A 17,862-nucleotide genomic window follows, 5' to 3' on the forward strand; every position below is an offset into this window, starting at 1 on the left:
CAATGCGGAGGGAGTGATCTGCCACTCAGGTATTAAGCACAGAGCCTGGCAGGGGCTAGGAAGACTCTGGGATGCCCTTCCTCTGGGGTGCTCCCTCTGAAACCCGCTGGGATTGACGCAAGGCATTTCTCCTTCCTGGTGTACCTTCTTCCTTTCTCCTCCTCTCCTTACCCTTTTGCCTTCTCTTCACAATCTGGTGGATAAGTTCATGGTCTACCTTAGGTTGTAGGGAAAAACTACTTTAGTCTCCAGGCCTCCTCTAAACCTCCAGCCATTGGTCCCCAGACCCACACACATGTATTTACTCAGCTGAGGGATAACACAAGTAAATATAACTGTTGGGAAATGGGTGATAGAGTCCAGGGTTAAATTCTACACAAAACGGATAGAAAATTCAGGGACAAGTTATCTAACTTACCTTAGGTAAAATGAGATGGTATCTGCATATAAAAATTTGATTCCTAGGAAATATAACTGGAGAGAAAAATGTGGAATTACAGAGTCATCTCTTTCCTAAAAGGTAAGCTTCCTTTTATACATAAATGCCATATCTGTGTGGTCTCTGAGAAATTGAGAAGCAGGAGAACTTTATTTTATAGATGAAGTAACAGCCTTTTATTTTTAAATGGTGATTCACTTTAAAAAGGTGGTGGTTAGAATTCCTTGTCTAGGTTTCGAAAGGGGTCTGACTAGATTTTCTTCTGACAGTCAACCCCTCGGTTGTAAATTTAATGACATACATATATTCTTCCAATGAATTAAAATGATTTTGCGATGTTCTTTGAAATAGCAAAACTGCGTGAGATGTATATATCAGAACCAAGGCTTCCAGTTTGAAAGACCGTCTGTTTGACAGGTGTACATCAGAGACCTATTCAACACACCCATTTCTAAGTTCTTAAAGACCAGCTATGAAAGCATATTGATCAATTGAGTAGGAAACCCCAATTTCTAGGATAGTCTCTCTCCAGTGATTTCAGGTACATCGGTCCAGAGAGAATGAGAACAAATTTTCCCTCCCAACTCCTAGCGGAGAAAGGTCATTAGGGACATACATGACATCTGTATGTGTACTTATCTGAGACTGTTTTCCAGTAAGCCACACAACTTAAGGTCTCTTCTCTGGTCGGATCTAGAATTACTCACCATAAGAGAACCTACTTCGCACACAAATTGTAGTGCTCTTGCCAAATCGATAATGGGTGGTCCTGATCTTTCTGAAGTCCCATTTGTGTGTGTATGGAAAGAGGAACTTGGCTATCCTTGCGATCCACGTTAGAACTGCCTCCCAATTCTGCCCACGCGGGAGCGGGTGCGTCCCAGCACTCGGCGATCCCGGCCCCCGCGCCTGGGAGCAGGTCGGTGCCCCGCACGCGGCGCTGGCCGGGAGCGGTCCGGGCTAACAATGCTGCCCTCGTGTCTCAGCGCTCGGTGTGCACCGCTCGGGGCTCGAGCGCGCCTGCACGTACGTAGCTTTCACGTGTGTATTGATATGGAGTTCGTGTGTGGATACATGAGAATATGCTGAAACAAATTTTGGATAGAGGCGCCGAAGAGAGGACGAGGGAAGGTAGGAGCGGGCGTGCACCGGCTCCGGCCTTGGGCGGGAGGCGGACGCGAGCCGGGCCGGCCGCGCGCAAGTCCAGCGCCCGCCACTAGAGCCCCCCGCGCGCGGCCCGGCCCAGCCTCGGCCCTCTCGCCCGGCCCGGCCGCGGAGACTCCGCCAGACACAATAAACTCGGAGCGGGAGCCGGAGCGGGAGCGGGGCCGCGGGCGGGCGGGCCCGGGGCCGGCAGCGACGAGCGGCCGCCCGCTCCGCAGCGCCATGTGAGCGGCGGCCGCGCAGGGACGCCAACTTTCCCGGGCGCCCGCCCGGCCCCGCGCCGCCCGCAGGCCCCGCGCCGCCCCGGCCCGGCCCCGCCGCGGCCCCTCGGGCCCCGCAGGCCCGCCGCTCGGCGAGGAGACGCAGTAAGTGCGCGCGCGGGCCTCGCCCTCGGCGCTCCCCGCGCTCTCGCGCCGGCCGCGGCGCCTTCCCGGCCCGCGCGCCCCGGCGCCGGCTGGGCGAGGGCTGTCAACATGGCGCCCCTCGAGCCCCGAGCCCTCCGCGCCGACCCGGCGGCGGGGCCGGGCGGGGGGAGCCGGGAGGAGGGAGGAGGCCGGCGGGGAGGAGGAGGCGGCGGCCTGCGCGTCCCCCCCGCCCCCCGCGCCCGTCGCCGGCTCAGGCCCGAGAGGCGCCGGGCGGCGGGAAGAAGGCGGCACCGCGAGGAGGGCCGGGCGCGGCGGCGGCGGCGGCGGAGCCGGAGCATAATGGTGGGGAAGCTCGGCGGCGTCTGGGCGGCGGGCGGCGGGCGGGCGGAGGCGGCCGTGGCGCGCGCGGCCGGCGTGGAGAGCCTGCCGCGCCGCGGCCTCTGGGCGCGGGCGGCCGCTGGCCTCGGGGCTGGGCCCGCCCGCCCGGGGGCTCTGCGGCGGCGGGGCCTGCGGGGCCGGCGCGTCCCGCCCGCCCGAGGCTTCCTGGCCGAGGCGTCGGCGGAGGCCTGGGAGGAGCGCGCGGGGCCTGTGCGGGCCGGGAAGCCGCGGTGTCGCGTGAGCGCCGCCCCCGGGCCCCGCGCCGCCCGCCCGGCCAGTCCTCCCGGGCCCTGCGCGGCGGCCGGCGGCGGGGAACGCGGCCCGGGCGCGAGCGGGGCGGGAGGGACGCGGAGGTCGGCGCGTCGCGTCGTGTGCGAGCCGGGCGGCAGCGTGGCAGTGCCGTGCCCGAGGCCGGCGCAGGCTCCGCCGGTCCTCCGCGGCTGCGGCGACCCGGTAGGGAGGCCGCAGGCGCCTCAACAGGTCCTCCCGGGCCTCAGGGACTCTGCTGCGGGGTCCGCCGCCCTCCTCGCGCCCAGAGCCCCGGAGAGAAGCTGCGGTGGTCGCGGCCGGGATGGGAAGGCTCCCTGGGGGCGCCGGGACCCGAACTTTCACTTGCAGGGGCTCCCTCACGCTCTTTCCCGGGCCCGAGCCGCGGCACTCGGGGTCGGTGGCTGTGACCCCGCGGTACCCAGCGTCGTTGGCGATGTGTCTGCGGGACCCGGTGTGGTTCCAGGTGTGCCCGCGGTACCGGGTGTCTTCCCTGTGTGCTCGCAGTACTCATCGCCCTGTGCAGTGCCCTGTGTGGGGGGCACACTCTCCGGTGTCGTGTGAGATGTGTGCCGTAGTGCCTGGTGTCATACACAGTGTGTACACAGTATGTTTGCACGCAGCGTCCGGTGTCATAAACAGAGTGCATAGTATCCGGTGTGTTCCGCAGCGTGTGCACACTACCTGGTTTCCTGTGGCGGGTGCACAGAGTATCCCGTGTCGTATGCAGCGTGCAGGTAGTTCCATGCTTACACAGTATCCTTGTAATAATACTGTGCACTACAGTACTGTGTACCGTGTGTACGAAGTACCTGGTACCATGCTTGTGCACATAGACACAGTGTGTGCTGCGGGGGTACCCAGGTGTCCCGTTCGGGGAGAGGAACCCCCAGGCAGTAGGGAGTAGTACCCTAGTTTGTGTGTTTAGGGACCACTTCACTCCCAAAGGTTTAGGTGTCAGGCCCTCTCTACTCCTCTGGGAGTTCTACTTCCCACGGCAAGCTGTGTTGCACGGAGGCAGCAGTAGTAAAAATAATTTAATTGGTTGAAAGTCAGAAAGTAAATATTTAAGAGGAGATAGAGAAATGGCTTAGTAATTATGGGATGCATGCCCGTTTTAGATTTGGGGGTTATCGATTCTAATTGATGGTGGGAAATTATCAGAAAGATAGTATTTGGTTGTACTTGATTGTAAAAGTTTGTTTTCTGGTAGGCAGGATGTCTCTGGACTTCTACAAGTAGAAGATAAAACAAGGATTTCTGCACAGGCTTGTTACTCTCCTTGTCTGACTAAACGATGTTGGTTACATTGTAGTCAGTACTTTCTTTGACTCTTCTAAGATCTTCAGGCTAGAGAATCAAAGATCATGGGATGTAATTATCATAGAATGCAAATATTTTTCTTACTTAACTGTGATTAGAAGGGTTTCTATATTTTAAATGGTACCTTTTTCTATATTGTTCCTGTGAAATCTGAGCCTCCTTTTTACATTTTCTAAGTTGAACAGTTTATTTTTGCCTTTAGTATTTGCAAGGTGTTTAAACAAACATACATGTATGCGCTTCCAGCTTTACAGAGAAAAATCAATTAAGTTGTAAAAATGGAGCTCTTTAGTTCATACCAGATCTTCCTAGACTATCATTACATTGGTCCTGTGAGTGGATGTCATTTTGCATGTTTCAGTGAATGATATATGTTTATTTGAACTCTTACCCTTTTGTAACCCTTCCTTCTTTTCTTTTTAGGGTGGTTCAGATAGTGCATAATAGAGGCATTTATATTCTCCAGGCTTACTTTAATGGAGAAATTATTGGAGCTAAGAATTTAACATTTGTAACAGAAGTATCATATGCTTCTCTTGCAGTACTTACTTAAAGCCCCAACCCTCTGGCCTTAAATTTTCATTACTCCAGTTGTCCCTCAGTTGAATTCTACATGGAGAACATAATTACATTTAAGCAAAGAGGATGTATCTTGAAAAAAACTTGAGGAGAAAATGGACAGTGAGACTTACTCTTACAATGGTTAAGTAATTTCCACTGTTTAAAAACCTTCACTTGGATTTAATGTTGAATTTTTTTCCAGGGTGATTAGTTTTGGGACTTTGGTTTGGTAGAGAGGTAGCATGGCGAAATGTTTGAGAGCACAGACTGTGAGGCCCAGTGGCTTGTGTTTGAATCTCACCTGTCATTCACTAGGAAAGTGGCCTTAGGCAAATTATAACTTGCCAGACTCACCTGTAGGAAGAACAGGGTTGACAGAAATTGCACTGATCTCACAGGGTTGTGGAGAGGGTCAGTGAGTTCCTGCAACACTTGAAACAATGACTGACTCTTAATAAGAATGACAAGGAGGGTCAGCACTGATTGAGTCCCTTACTATCATGCATTATTTTCTTGTTGATTTAAGAAGTACAGATCCTTAGCCAATAGTTTTCAACTTCTGAGCTAGGCTGTTTTGTGCTCCCAGTGAAATTCTAAGCTTGAATGATGTAGGTTGGACAAAAGTTGGTATTCTGTGTCTTCTTGAGCTCTAAAAAATTATTTACTGTTTTCTTTTTTAGTTCTAAGTGGACACAATACCCTTATTTTACTTACTTATATTTTTTGGCAGTGCTGAGGACTAGGCAAACTTTCTACCACTGAGCCGCAATCTCAGCCCTGCTCCGTTTTCTATATTCTGGTACAAGTAAGACTATGCAGATTGCATACCCCATGAGTACTTTTAAAAAGCTGTCAGTGTGAAAGTTATCCCCTGGAAATGGTAGTTTTGGCATTCAGATCAAGTACCATATACTTTTGCATTTTAGAACTCATGTGTCCACATTACTGGTTTCAATGAAATTCACAGATATGCTAAAACCTCATTTATCATTGATTTGAATTTTTGTTTCCATGATAGAAGTTCTTTGCAGAGTTTTCTATTTTTTAATTTTTATCTTGCTGCTGCTCTGCTTCTCTTAGTGTGTGGTTCTCTGTCTCTTTTCATTCAAGTCATATAAAGATCAGAGGAAGGATAAAACAGTCTGTCATATACATAGGAGGTGCTCACAGTGACTTGAGTCAGATTCCATTCAGGACAGTAGTAAGAGGTTCAGCTGGTGTGGAAGGGATTCCTGGCGCATCCCTGCACCTCTGTCTTCTCTTACTCGTGTGTGTTTAACCCTCGTAGCCTGCCTCTGGAGCTCTGCTTTTTTCCCCATTAGGTAGAAAATTGGAGAATAAATGTTTGTTGTACTCATCAGAACTTGTTTATCTGAAGCAATTTTAACAATTTTTCTTTTATCATTTACTTCTTACTCTTTCTTGAATAACACAAATAACAAATACACAGAGTGGGAGTTCTTATTTTAACCACTGGTTTTAAAATTAGTATTTTTATATTTTCCATGTCTACCACTCTATCCAAAATTGCTTCAGGTTGTATCTTTTATATTTGCTTGAAGTAGACAGTCTGAAGAGAAAAATGTACTTGTCATCTCTTCATTTGATCATTTTGGGAACTAATTTCTTTCCAATATTTTTCCTAGGAATTCTGAAGTTCATTTCTGTCAGTATCTTTCACATAGTAACTTTCTGTTGCTTCTCACAGTGCCAGCTGTCAAATTTCAAAACAGGTGTAGCTCTGCTTCGGTGCAGTGATTCTGTGTGGATATGAGGTCCTGGAGGGTTCCTCAACATGTGAGCGTTCTGTCCTCCCTTGGTCTTGACTTTTGAGATCTTTTGGTATCCACCATTTTGCAGCGTAAATGAGAACCACAATGACAGAGTACGTGTCGCATACCTGCCGTGTTTCAGCCACTGTGCAGTTACTCACCTGCACCTGCATGTGCACACCAAGGAAAAGTGGACAAATTAGGCGTTTTGAGAGAGAATGTGATCTATATAAGAAAGATTTGATAAGTGGCAAGTGATAGGAATGAAGATAATGGGGAGGGAGATAAGAATCTAAATCTAAATGCCCAGAACAGTGTTTTTGAATAATCAGAGCTCAGCCATTGTTTCAAAACTTGTGTAGAAGTTACTGCTTTAAGGGGAGAGAGTGTGTGTGCATGCCTGCTGTTACTGGTTTTGTACTTAGACAATTCTTTAAAAGTTTTTCTTCTGAAATGCTGTATAAGATTTAATACCAAAAGTACACAAAAATGCAAAAAAAAAAAAGTCTGTAATATACAATATTTATTTGAGTAAGGATATTTTACAAATTATTAGATAAGTTAATTCAACAAATAATTTAGTTAGACATTTAATCTTTCATTGTATTTTTATTTTATTTTTTTGATACTGGCATTGAACCCAGGAACACTTTATATCGCCAGCCTCCTTTGCTTTTTATTTGAGATAAGGTCTTGCTAAGTTGCTGAGGGTCTCATGAAGTTGCTGAGACTGGCATTGAACTTGTGATCCCCAGCCTCCCTAGTTGGGATTACAGGTTGTTTCTAGCTTAGGTTTCTTTAAAGGAAATTTAGAATATTGGAAAACATTTTCACAATAAAATGCAGGGTAAGATCTTTTAACATGTGTTCAGTACAATAGTAGTAGAAATATTGAATATGATTAAGTGATTTATGAAGTGACACTATCAAGTCATTGTAAAGTTGTAGTTGCTTTGGGTGTGTGGAGCTCATAAGTGTCACAGTGTTTGCTTTCTGAATGTCTAAAAGTTTGACTTTACATAAACCATTGAAAATTGGAAATGCAAAAGGTAATGAAGTATTTATCAGAATTGTTAAGGGCCCATATAGACTCTTTATTTATTTGTTCTTCAGAGATGAGAAGGATGAATAGACAGATCAGATTATCTTGCATGTGAGTTGGAAATGTGAGTTGCTAGAGACTTATACATTAAGTATTTAAAATTTTTTTTGGTTAACTGGATAATATTTTAGTAGGTAAATCAGTTTTGTTTTAAATAAATACTTTTGCAGTTCAAATTACTCCATTTTGTTAATCTATTTCATAAGATCATGTTAACATTTTGTATTTTCTTATAAGTAAAATATGTGCAATTTTAGTATCTTTACTTCATTTATTAAAACATTGCTATTTATTGAAATTTTGTCAAACACTTGCTAGGTGCTGAGGAGAAAAAGAGAAGAGGGTTCCTGTCTTTGTAGAGAGTTTAGTTTTGAGTGACACAGTTACTGAAGCCAGTGCAGGAAAGTGTAGTCAATCAGTGCTGTGGAACTCTGTGTGACTTAATATACACTGTATTTAAGATTACTTGTGAAGTCTTAACACTGAAGATGTCAAATTGTAGCTTTGCAATTTACTATATTAACCCTCTATAGTTTTTAAAAGCAACTTTGTATGATGAGTACTTTTTTACTTTACTCTGTGAAAAGTGTAGCTCTAGTACATATCAAGCCTGTTATGTTCTCCAGATAAGTGAAAGGTAGACTCATTTAAAAGTTTTAGTGTATATTGTTTTTACTGTGGTCTGCTTGTATATTAAGTAAAATTAAAGTATAATTTAAAGAATGAAGGATCTTCTTTCCTAACTTAAGCATTTATCATGCGAACAGATTTATACAAATATAAATATTTTGTAAGTATTTATATGAATGTGTGTTAAATATATTGTTATTATTAGGTGCTGGGGTGGAAACCAGCACCTTGTACATGTTAGGCAAACACTGTATCACTGAGCTGTGTCCTCTGCCCCTATGCAGATATGTTTAATGGATTTCTGTTGAGAGCTTGTCACATAGTATTAACTCTCATATCTGGGATTAAAAATCTATTTAAAAAACCAGGAAGATACTGTGATCTATTGCAGGAGAACTGGACTTGCATTTCAGTGTGCTGTGTGTTCTAGGTGCTCTGCAGTTCTGCTCTGTGAGCAGCGTGGGGAGACAGGGTTGCCCTGGCCCAACACTTTTCATGCTAGGCAGTTCGCATATTCCATTCAGTCTCCACAATAAGCATCAGGACAGAAGCGTCGTTACAACAACTTCATAATAAAGAATAGACTCCAAAGAGTTAAGTTACTGCTGTCGAGTCATGTGACATAATCAAATTGGCTTAAATTCAAGTGTATGAGTACCAAACCTATAGTCAAGTTATCCCACTGTCCATAAACCATAAACTTCTTGGATCTTTGTATTAATAAACCTTCATCTTCCCAATGTACCTTTATACATCTACAAAAGTATATAACATTAACAAAATGTAAAACTATGATCACTTTACTTGCAAAAGCAGGAGGTGGAAAGGAGTATTAGAAAATTGGTAGATCATTTCATAAACTTCTGGTTAATTCCAGTTTCACTGTTAAAGACAGCTCTTAATCTCAGGACAAGCATAGTTAATTGACTCATTTTCTTTCTGTTGCTATGGCAGTTCACATTATGGAGATGACTTGGCTCAGGCTCAGGGGCAGCAGGTGGGGGGTACTTATAATCTCCATTTCAATGTGAACGTATAGGAGAATGTTAGAAAATGTTTAGAATTAACTCCACCACTGCAGTATTCTTGCTGTCTTGGAAAGGCAAAGTCATTGTCTGGGGGAATCTATTAACAGTCCCTCTGCTGGATGAGTTCAATTAGGATTGAAATAGCTAGTTTCTGGAAAGCTGGACTGAGTGCTAAGGCTTCAGATTTCTGCAGGGTATGCACTGTTATCCAAATAGAATGGTACAGTTTCATGAGACGTGTCTACAGAGAGGAGGGGCTCAGCTGAGCTATAGTTTCCACAAATGCAGGTCTTCATAGTGGTAATGGGTGGTGATGTTGCAATGGGGTATTAAACCTGGTTTTCTCATTTCACAGCTATGGCAAGGGCTTTTCAAAGAAGAAGCTCTCAGTGAAGACTAATCATGGGGAAGCTTTCTAAACTTGAAAATTATTATGAATTGTTTACTTTTCTCCTTTTGTAATAATAATAATCTTTGATTATCTACTTATTGATTGTTTTTCTATCTCAAAACAGCATCTGAAAAGAGCTATTTTGGAGGGCAAGTCCTTAATTTTCTATTGAATTTTGACATGGAGTCCTTCCCAATTAATATAAAATATACCTATTTTAACTGCCCAGTTTTTACAGCAGAAAAAAATGAGAATAATTTTTTAGGGGGACAGTAATAACCATTAAAGATATCTTTTTAATTTATAGAAATAGAAAGTCTGAGGTAATTTTTAATTGCACTTTAAATTAATTAGTTTTAAACTAATTTAAAAATTTAGCACTTTTCTTATGTATTTAAAAACATCAAATTTAGCTAGGTATGGTGGTGCATGCCTATAAGCCCAATGACTCAGGAGGCTGAAGCAGGAGGATTACAAATTCAAAGCCAGCCTCAGCATTTTAGTGAGGTGCTAAGCAATTTAGGGAGATCCTATCTTTAAATAAATAAATGAGTGAACGAATGAATGAATAAATAGGCTGGGGCTTTAGCTCAGTGGTTCTATGCCCCTGGTTCAATCCTTGGTACCAAAATAAATAAATAAAATTCAATATCATTTACTATAAAAATATCAGGAGTGTTTTATTTTGAAACTCCCATATATTTTACCAGTCTACACATATGTTAGAACATATTGAAAAATCTCTCACTTCTAGCTGGGCATGGTGGCACACGCCTGTAATCCCAGCAGCTCAGGAGGATGAGGCAGGAGGACATCAAGTTCAAAGCCAGCCTCAGCAAAAGCAAGGTGCTAAGCAACTCTGTGAGACCCTGTCTCTAAATGAAATACAAAATAGGACTGGAGATGTGGCTCAGTGGTCAAGTGCCCCAGAGTTCAATCCTTGATATTCCCAACACCCACCAAAAAAAAGTCTCTTGCTTCTAATCAATATTAGGTGAGAAACTGTCATGTAAATCATTTGAAAGTTAAATTTCATTTTCTTAATATTGTTCAATGCAACTGGTTCAATGCAACAGGTAAACTGAAAGTTAATCAGCAGTTCAGTGTAGACTTTCTCTTGGCTCATTTGTTGATGGAAAACGGACCAATATATGCCTTGCTTATGGTAATATTAGAGCTGTACTACTATGTATTATACTAGTAGTTGTTCTTTTAATAAGCTCTTTGAGATTTTAGATGACAGTGCTATAAAGTTCATATTAGGAATCAAGAATGATTTAGCACACTGGTTCTCTGTCATGGCTGAACATCTGAAATCTATCTGTTTATTTGTATATTTTTATACATACATACACGTACAAAAACATTAAATCAGAATCTCTGGAGGTGAGTCTAGGTTCTAGTATTTAAAGTTCTGTATTAAAAAAAAAAACTTTCAAGTCACAAGTTTTTATTAAGTAGACAGTAGTATATGTACCTTTAAAAAATATTTCTTTTGGAAGAACTTACAGAAAATGGCCTATCATGGGACCTTTAGTTTTAAGTCTCGGACGTTTGTCCTGAAGAGCCTGACCTGCTAGTGGTGGAGAGAGTGTTTCGCAGGCAGGAGGCCCTGGGAGCAGTCCCCAGTGGAGGCGGTGGTCGGATCGTGATGTTTCCTGAAGGAAGAGAATAATCAGAATGACCTAAAAAGGCCTAAAGGCGTTTCAGGTTTCTGCTACATGCAGTTGCGCGCCGCGGCACTGGATCTGGGAAGATGTCGTCATTCTATGTTCCGAGGGTCTCGGAAACAGCCGGAGTCGCAGGTGTCTGCGCTCAGTGCGGTCGAAGGGGGCAGGGCGGCTGCCATCCAGTTGGAGTGTTCCAGTGATTTGACCGAAAGAGAGCAGCATTAGTGTCCCTGAGAGGGAGCAGACAAGCACGATGTCCCTAGGCAGCGCCAAGCCCTCTCGGGGTCACGTCTGCCCTCCATAGGCCGCTCCCGGGCCCCCTCTTCGGCGCCCTCTCCACCTCTGGCCTTTGTGTGGGCTTCAGGTGATTCAGTGCCATTTCCGCTTCTGAAGGGCCACAGGAGGACCCGAAGGCTCCGAGCCAGTGCCACGGTAACATGGAAGAGGTCGTCCACGAGCCCGGAGCCCCGAGCTAGCGGGGCTGCCTTCCCTCCCCAGGGACCGCATTTCTCACACAGGCATTGGGCTCCCAGGACCCAGGCAGTGCCTGATGATTTCCACAGATTTTCCTGATTCATAATATTCCAACAGTTCTACACAAGCTGGGGTGCATGGCAGTGACTTTTAAAGGAAGAGGGCAGCGGAGTTTGTGGGAGTGGCCGGCCCTGCCAATGCGTGGCTGGGTCCCCGCTGGCCTAGTGTTCCTGCTGCGTGGGCTACACCTTGCAGGGGAGCACGCAGGCTTCCCTGGGGCCTTATAGGGGGTTTAAGTCATATTTTCTTGAATATCCACAATTTTCAAATTATTGGATACAGTCAACAATTGTATTCTTAATTGTTGCTGTTAGACTTGCATTTTAAAGAGAATATTCTTTAAAAATTGAAACTTGAACAGTGGAAAGTTCTAGATGGGTAATGCTGTTGGAGTTGGTGTTTGTTCTTAAGCAGAGGCACCATTTCCTAGAATGATCCTGCATGTCATGAATAACAAGAAGGGAAGAAGATCTGAAGTCTGAGTCACAGAATGAAATTGACTTGGAAAAATTGGAATTCTACTTAAAAAAAAAAAAATAAGGCTGAACTGACAACTGGCCCCTCCAATCTCTGATCTCTGTCTCATCAGCTCAATGAGATCACAGGGTCCTGCCCTGTGGCCTGGAACGTGCTGCCAGGCAGTAGCCAGAGATAAATGGAAGACTGCACACCGGGTTTCCTTCCCTCAGGGATTACAATCCTGTCAGGACATTTTAGAGTCTCTTCTTGTCTCCCTTTCTAGTTTACCTCCCACTGACCCCTGAGTTTAACTTACTTCATCCAGTCATCTTGTTTGTTCTTTCAACTGTTTTTTGAATGCACAATTAGCACTGCCATATTAAATAATTGACTTAGTATTCAATTTAGAGTTTGTTGGCAGTTGAGGTCCTTGTCACGGTTCATCTTCTCCATTTTATTGCCATCATCCCACAGATTTGATCTTTCAATTTAACTTGCACATCATTTAAATTTTGCCTCAACTAGTTCTTACTTTCATATTGCCTCCATTATAATTTAAGCTTTACCTTTGTAATTATCTCTCCATTTCCTTGATCTGAGAGCACTGACCAAAAATACCTAGAAAAGTGCTACAGGTCAAGTGGTTGGGTCGAATTGAATGCAGAGTGAGCCAGAAGAAGTAGCTCCTTGTCTTGGCAGTGCCTGAACAGTGGGAGCAAAACCCCGAGTCAGGGTGAATGTAACCTCAGTAGTCTCCTTGCTCACAGCTTGATAGAAAAAGCCACAGAGCCAGTCAGTACCACGGCAGGCTCCTGTCGTCGGTCCCTCTTCCAACGCTTCGTTCCATCCCTCTTCCACTTCTACAGTGGCTTCCTTCAACTTCCTTTGTGTTCTCCACACCTTTCTCCCGTCCCTCATTCCTCGGTCCATCTCCAGCCCTTTTCAGGAGGTGAGCAGCTGCCGCTGGGGAGCAGCATGCACCCCCACACTCCTCCCCTACACCTGTCATCTTGTCACTGTATTCCTGAGCATTCCCCCAGCCCCTCTCCTGTTTGACTCTTGTCCTCTTCTGTACCCATTTCTCAGGTTCTTTTCTCCCCTCATACTCGTTCCTCTATAAACACTCATCCAGTGAATGATATCTGATTCTTTTCTGTACTTCCCTCATTTCTCAGTGTCTGCTACCATGAGGCTATTGAACCTGCCCTGGGTTCTTGCTGGGAGCTCCAGCCCCATCCGAGTTCCAGCCCCATGGCTCCTCTCGTCGACCCCTCCTTCCCTGAAACACTCCCTTTGAGGTCATTCCCTTAGTGCCTCTCCACTTTGCTTTGTAACCTTTTGGCTGCTTCTGTGTTTGCACAGAAGAAACCTTGTCTACACCTGGAATTAAATGTGGAGGGCCTCAGTGGTCTGCCCTGGGACTCGGTTCTTTACTCTGTCTGCCTCCAGAATCTCATCCTGCTGTGAGTTCGGCTACCACCAACATGGTAATTATTACAGCAGCTAAGATGTTTCCAGCTGCAGCATACAGAAAACCTTCGCTCAGATGGGCAACGAGCGTGACACACTCTTAGCATCTCATGTTACTGGAAGTCCAGAGATAGGATGGAATCCAAGTAATACTGTCACAACTCAGGAGACCATGAGTTCACGCTGCCACTTTCAGCATCAGCTGTACTCTGAGGCTGGTCCCTTCAGAGTTGCATTCGTCTTGGGTGTCACATACAGAGCCAGTGATATTCAGAGGGAAGGACCATTTTTAGAAACTTGGAAATCTATCCCAAAAGTATCCCTCCTATTCCCTCCTTGAGTTCCATGGTATTTGCTGGATCAGGAAAAAGGGAAAATGGGATTCTCAGGATTGGTACAGACTGACCCTGTGAGCCCAGTAGCTCCTGGGAGTCTGATCACTTTCCTCTACCAAAAGGTTCTTCACTGACTTCTGTGTTGTCCATAAAGTCTCAAATCTTTTATAATGGCTTATGAAATTCCAGTAACCTGACCCCTGTGCACCTTGTCAACCTTGGGGCTGCAGTCTTTATTGCTGGCTTATGCTGTGTCTCAGAAGCCTCCGATTCACTGTCACTTCTTTAGTGAAGCCTGTATTAATCCCCCAAGTAAGGTCACAGAGTCTGAGCTCTTTCCTAGCATCATTAGCTCCCATAGCATCTACTGAAAACAACCAAAATTGGTATTTAATACAAATAAATGTTGGCCAATTGAGTAAGTAGCCTGGGAATTCTATCATAGAACAATTAAAAGAACCGATGGTATGGAGCACCCAAAATGCCCTCACCGAGTTAATTATGATTAAGAAAGTATTATATGTGCTCAACTAGCATATGTATTAGTTCAGTAGGTTACTGTTTTTATAAAATGTTTGTATTTATAGAGTTTACATTTGGAAGAAGCATAGTAAAACATAAGTGCACATATTCAGTTAGCTCACTGTTTCATATTTGTATATTAAAAACTGGGTGTGTCTTAGTATAAATGAAAACTAATTTTATACTTTATCAAGTCTTAGGCTTTAACATTAGATCACTTGGACAATTATTCTATTGTGAGAGGAAAAACCTGCAGCAGTCTGATGAATTATTTTTATTCTGCTTTCTCTTTCTCTTTGGGCCCTGCTCCTTGTAGATCTGGGCTCTCATTAGTCACCTTGCCATCCTTCTTCAAAAATGGTGAAGGAGTGAGTTTGAGAAGTAAAGTCCAGAGTGAAGGAACTTGTTGCCAGAATTCACCCCCAGTTAGCCAAAAGATGTTGTGGATATGAGCTAGCCCAACACCATCCTGGCAAATTATTGAGATTAGCCATGCCTTGGGTGTACTGGCCATTTTTAATGCGGATGAAATGGGATTGTTTTAGAAAGTAATTTACCTTCATAAGCCATAATTAATAATTGCATATTCTGGTTTCCTGGAGACTGATTCTCTCTCCTCCCCTGTAAGTTCTCTCGTGGCCCTCAGAACCCTCTCTGTAGAGCACCCTGGGCAGTCATTACAAATCAACTGGAGATGTGACATGAGACTAGTCCTGTCTGACACTGCTTTTCAAGATTATAGGAAGTACATCTCCAGCAAATTAAAACTCAGAGTACTGCAGGAGCATTTCATTGCATAGCAGCAGTATTTGGCAATTTAGCAGTAGAAAGTGTGAGATTTGTTGGCATATATTGGCATGTCTGTTGTTACCTGTGTCCACCGTTGCTGGCACGTCAGAATGTGCGCAGTAATTTTAAAGATTTCAAATTTTATGTCTTATTTGGTAAAATATTTTGAATATTTCCCAAAAGATTTGATATCTACATTAATTTAAAAATGCCAAAACTAAACTGGGATAAGAATATGCACTCTCCAGACCTACCCAGAAGTTGAGCTTCAGCCTTGACGTGCCTTGGTTCTGGACCTGCTTTCTCTGGCCTGGGGCCACTGGTGCTCACCCCTGCATGTTTCTGCTGTGCTTGATCAAGAAATAGTCCTGCAATTTCCGAATTCTCTTTTTGTTACTCTTCATTACATATAAAATGAAACTTTTGTCCTTTGTTATAGTCTCATCTTTATGTGGAGTGGTAAGTAATTGGTTTTAAAAGTTATGGTAATTATTGTGTCAAATCTAAATGATGAAAAAATTCAATTGCAAACTTCTCTGATTTCATAAAATAAATAAAATGATAATTTAAAAGTTAATGTATTGAAAAAAGAGGTGAATACAGGTCGATAACTTGGAAGTGTGTAGTAGTATAATATTAATGTGTATAAATGTTTAAACTGTTACTTGAGTTATCTTTCTGCTTTTCAAATTCATTTGAACATTTATCAAACAAGGCATGTATTAGTATAAGCTATTTGCATCTGAACAAATTGACTTCCTGTTGTCTCTTTGCCTTTGAATGAATATAGCACGGGGCTAGTACATTTGCCAAGTAATGCATATTCCACCATTTTGGAAGTATGGGTTTGTTACTTGACATTTTCTTTAGACTTCAGATTTACTGTTATGTACTGTATAAGTTATGACAGACTCTTATTGAGTAAAAATTTGAGAAATGAAGTACTCCAGTTAATTTAGTATAGACTAGTGTAGCTACATGATGAATGGCCAATTAAATCTCAATAAAATAATTATATTCTATTTTTTAGATTTTTAAATTTCTAGAAGATAGTGGTTATGTCATTTTAACTAACTCATTGGAAACTAGTGTTAAGAGCAGATTACAGGATCACATTGATCCTTGTTTTGCTACATGGGTAATTATCCAGAGTTGTTTATGTCTCACTGGAAGTATCACAAAAACTTCCCATTTTCTTCATCTACCTCTTTAGAATGATTTTCAGAATGTTTATTTTATAATGCTATAAATATGAATATTTAATACATTAAAAAGTAAGATTGTTATTTTATTATAATTACAATTCTCATTATTCACACAGTTATGTTCTACAAAGTTACCATAAACACTTTATTGGGTAGAGGTCAGGGATGCTGCTCCCCATCCTGTTATGTACAGGACAGCTCCCAAACCAAGAATCATCCAACCTCAAAAAACTCCAGGGTGGAGAGGCAGCCCTGTGTAAGGACAGATAGGCTGAACTCTTGCATGTGGCGACCCTGGGGTATTAATTATGGTTACTGCCCACTGTCCATGGCTAAACAGATATGGGCATTTCCAACAGATGTTAGATTCTCAGCCACATTATTTTAAGAAATGTGTATTTAATGCTTAAAGAAAGCACTTATTTGTAAAGTTTATTTTGTGACTTCATGCTTTTAAATTAGGATGTCAGGAATTACTGTATTTTAGTGCTTTATTTACATGAGTCATGTAATAAGTTATCAATGGTAAATCTTTTTTCCTCTGTTCATTTGATTAATTTCTTACTATAAATATACTTTCTTAGCATAAACATGCTTTAACTTAAATATCTAATCACAATGTACCATATGCCTTAGCTTAAAAGCCACTAATTGAGTAAAAACAAAGCAAAACAACTATTTTCCTAATCTTCAGATAATATGAAAACCCAAAGTTCGAAAGTAGATCAGTGCATTATATTCATATAAGAGATAACATATATGTGGAGTAGAGAATTTCCAGTTGTTAGATCTGAGTTTTGTAAACATCTAGATCATGAGTCTGAATAGTTATTTAATAAAAGCAGAAAAGAATTGTTTGAGGTGCCAGCTTGAAAATACAAACTCCCTCCTGATGATATAGCTGGGCACAGGCCTCCTTGCAGGCCTTGAAAGCCAGCCATGGGTCTGCTCTGACTTCTTTCATGTTTCCAATGGCAGCAGAGAGGGTTTTGGAAGAGTTAAATTTGTTTATAAACTGAATTTCATAATTTACAGTTGTGCATTGTTACTTTTTTGTTATTAAGGATAAATTACTATGAACATTTGATACCTAGATCTTGGGAATTTAAAAAGTATTAGATTTTAAATATATGACAAAATGGTAATTTGATTATAGCACAGAAGATTCATATAATTCTACTTTTGTATGTTTGAAAATTTTCACTACAGTTATTTTTAAAAGTTAGTCATCGTGATATCAACAGTGAAAACATAGTATCTCCATGGGGGGTGGCAGAAAGCATCACAGACAGGAAGAGGAAACACGCTTAAAAATCAGCAGCAATCACGTTAAACTACTTTGTAAGTAGATGATTTTAACAGGAGCTATCAAATAACCCTTTGCTGACACCTCACTTGAGCTAGGTGACATATAAATTGGCTCTGGTACTTACATGTGTGCCATTCAGTGGTTTCTAG

At 43.1% G+C, this 17,862-nt stretch overlaps 1 protein-coding gene across 11 annotated transcripts in view; it reads left to right on the forward strand.

Annotated features, from left to right (window-relative positions):
* Positions 1-216: 216 nt before the first annotated feature.
* Positions 217-17,862, forward strand: part of Zmynd11 (zinc finger MYND-type containing 11) — an 85,824-nt gene continuing 68,178 nt past the window's right edge. For 4 of the 11 annotated variants that reach the window (XM_047520087.1, XM_047520092.1, XM_047520094.1 and 1 more), the window contains exon 1: positions 2,172-2,310. The gene's annotated coding sequence lies outside the window, so the exon portion shown is untranslated. Of the gene's footprint in view, positions 521-1,331; positions 1,571-1,655; positions 1,969-2,171; positions 2,311-17,862 lie in introns of those variants that run through there. The other 7 variants (XM_047520095.1, XM_047520093.1, XM_047520097.1 and 4 more) reach the window with 5 other exon arrangements.

Source organism: Sciurus carolinensis, chromosome 12 (assembly GCF_902686445.1).
Source record: "Sciurus carolinensis chromosome 12, mSciCar1.2, whole genome shotgun sequence".
NCBI classification, from domain to species: Eukaryota; Metazoa; Chordata; class Mammalia; order Rodentia; family Sciuridae; genus Sciurus; species Sciurus carolinensis.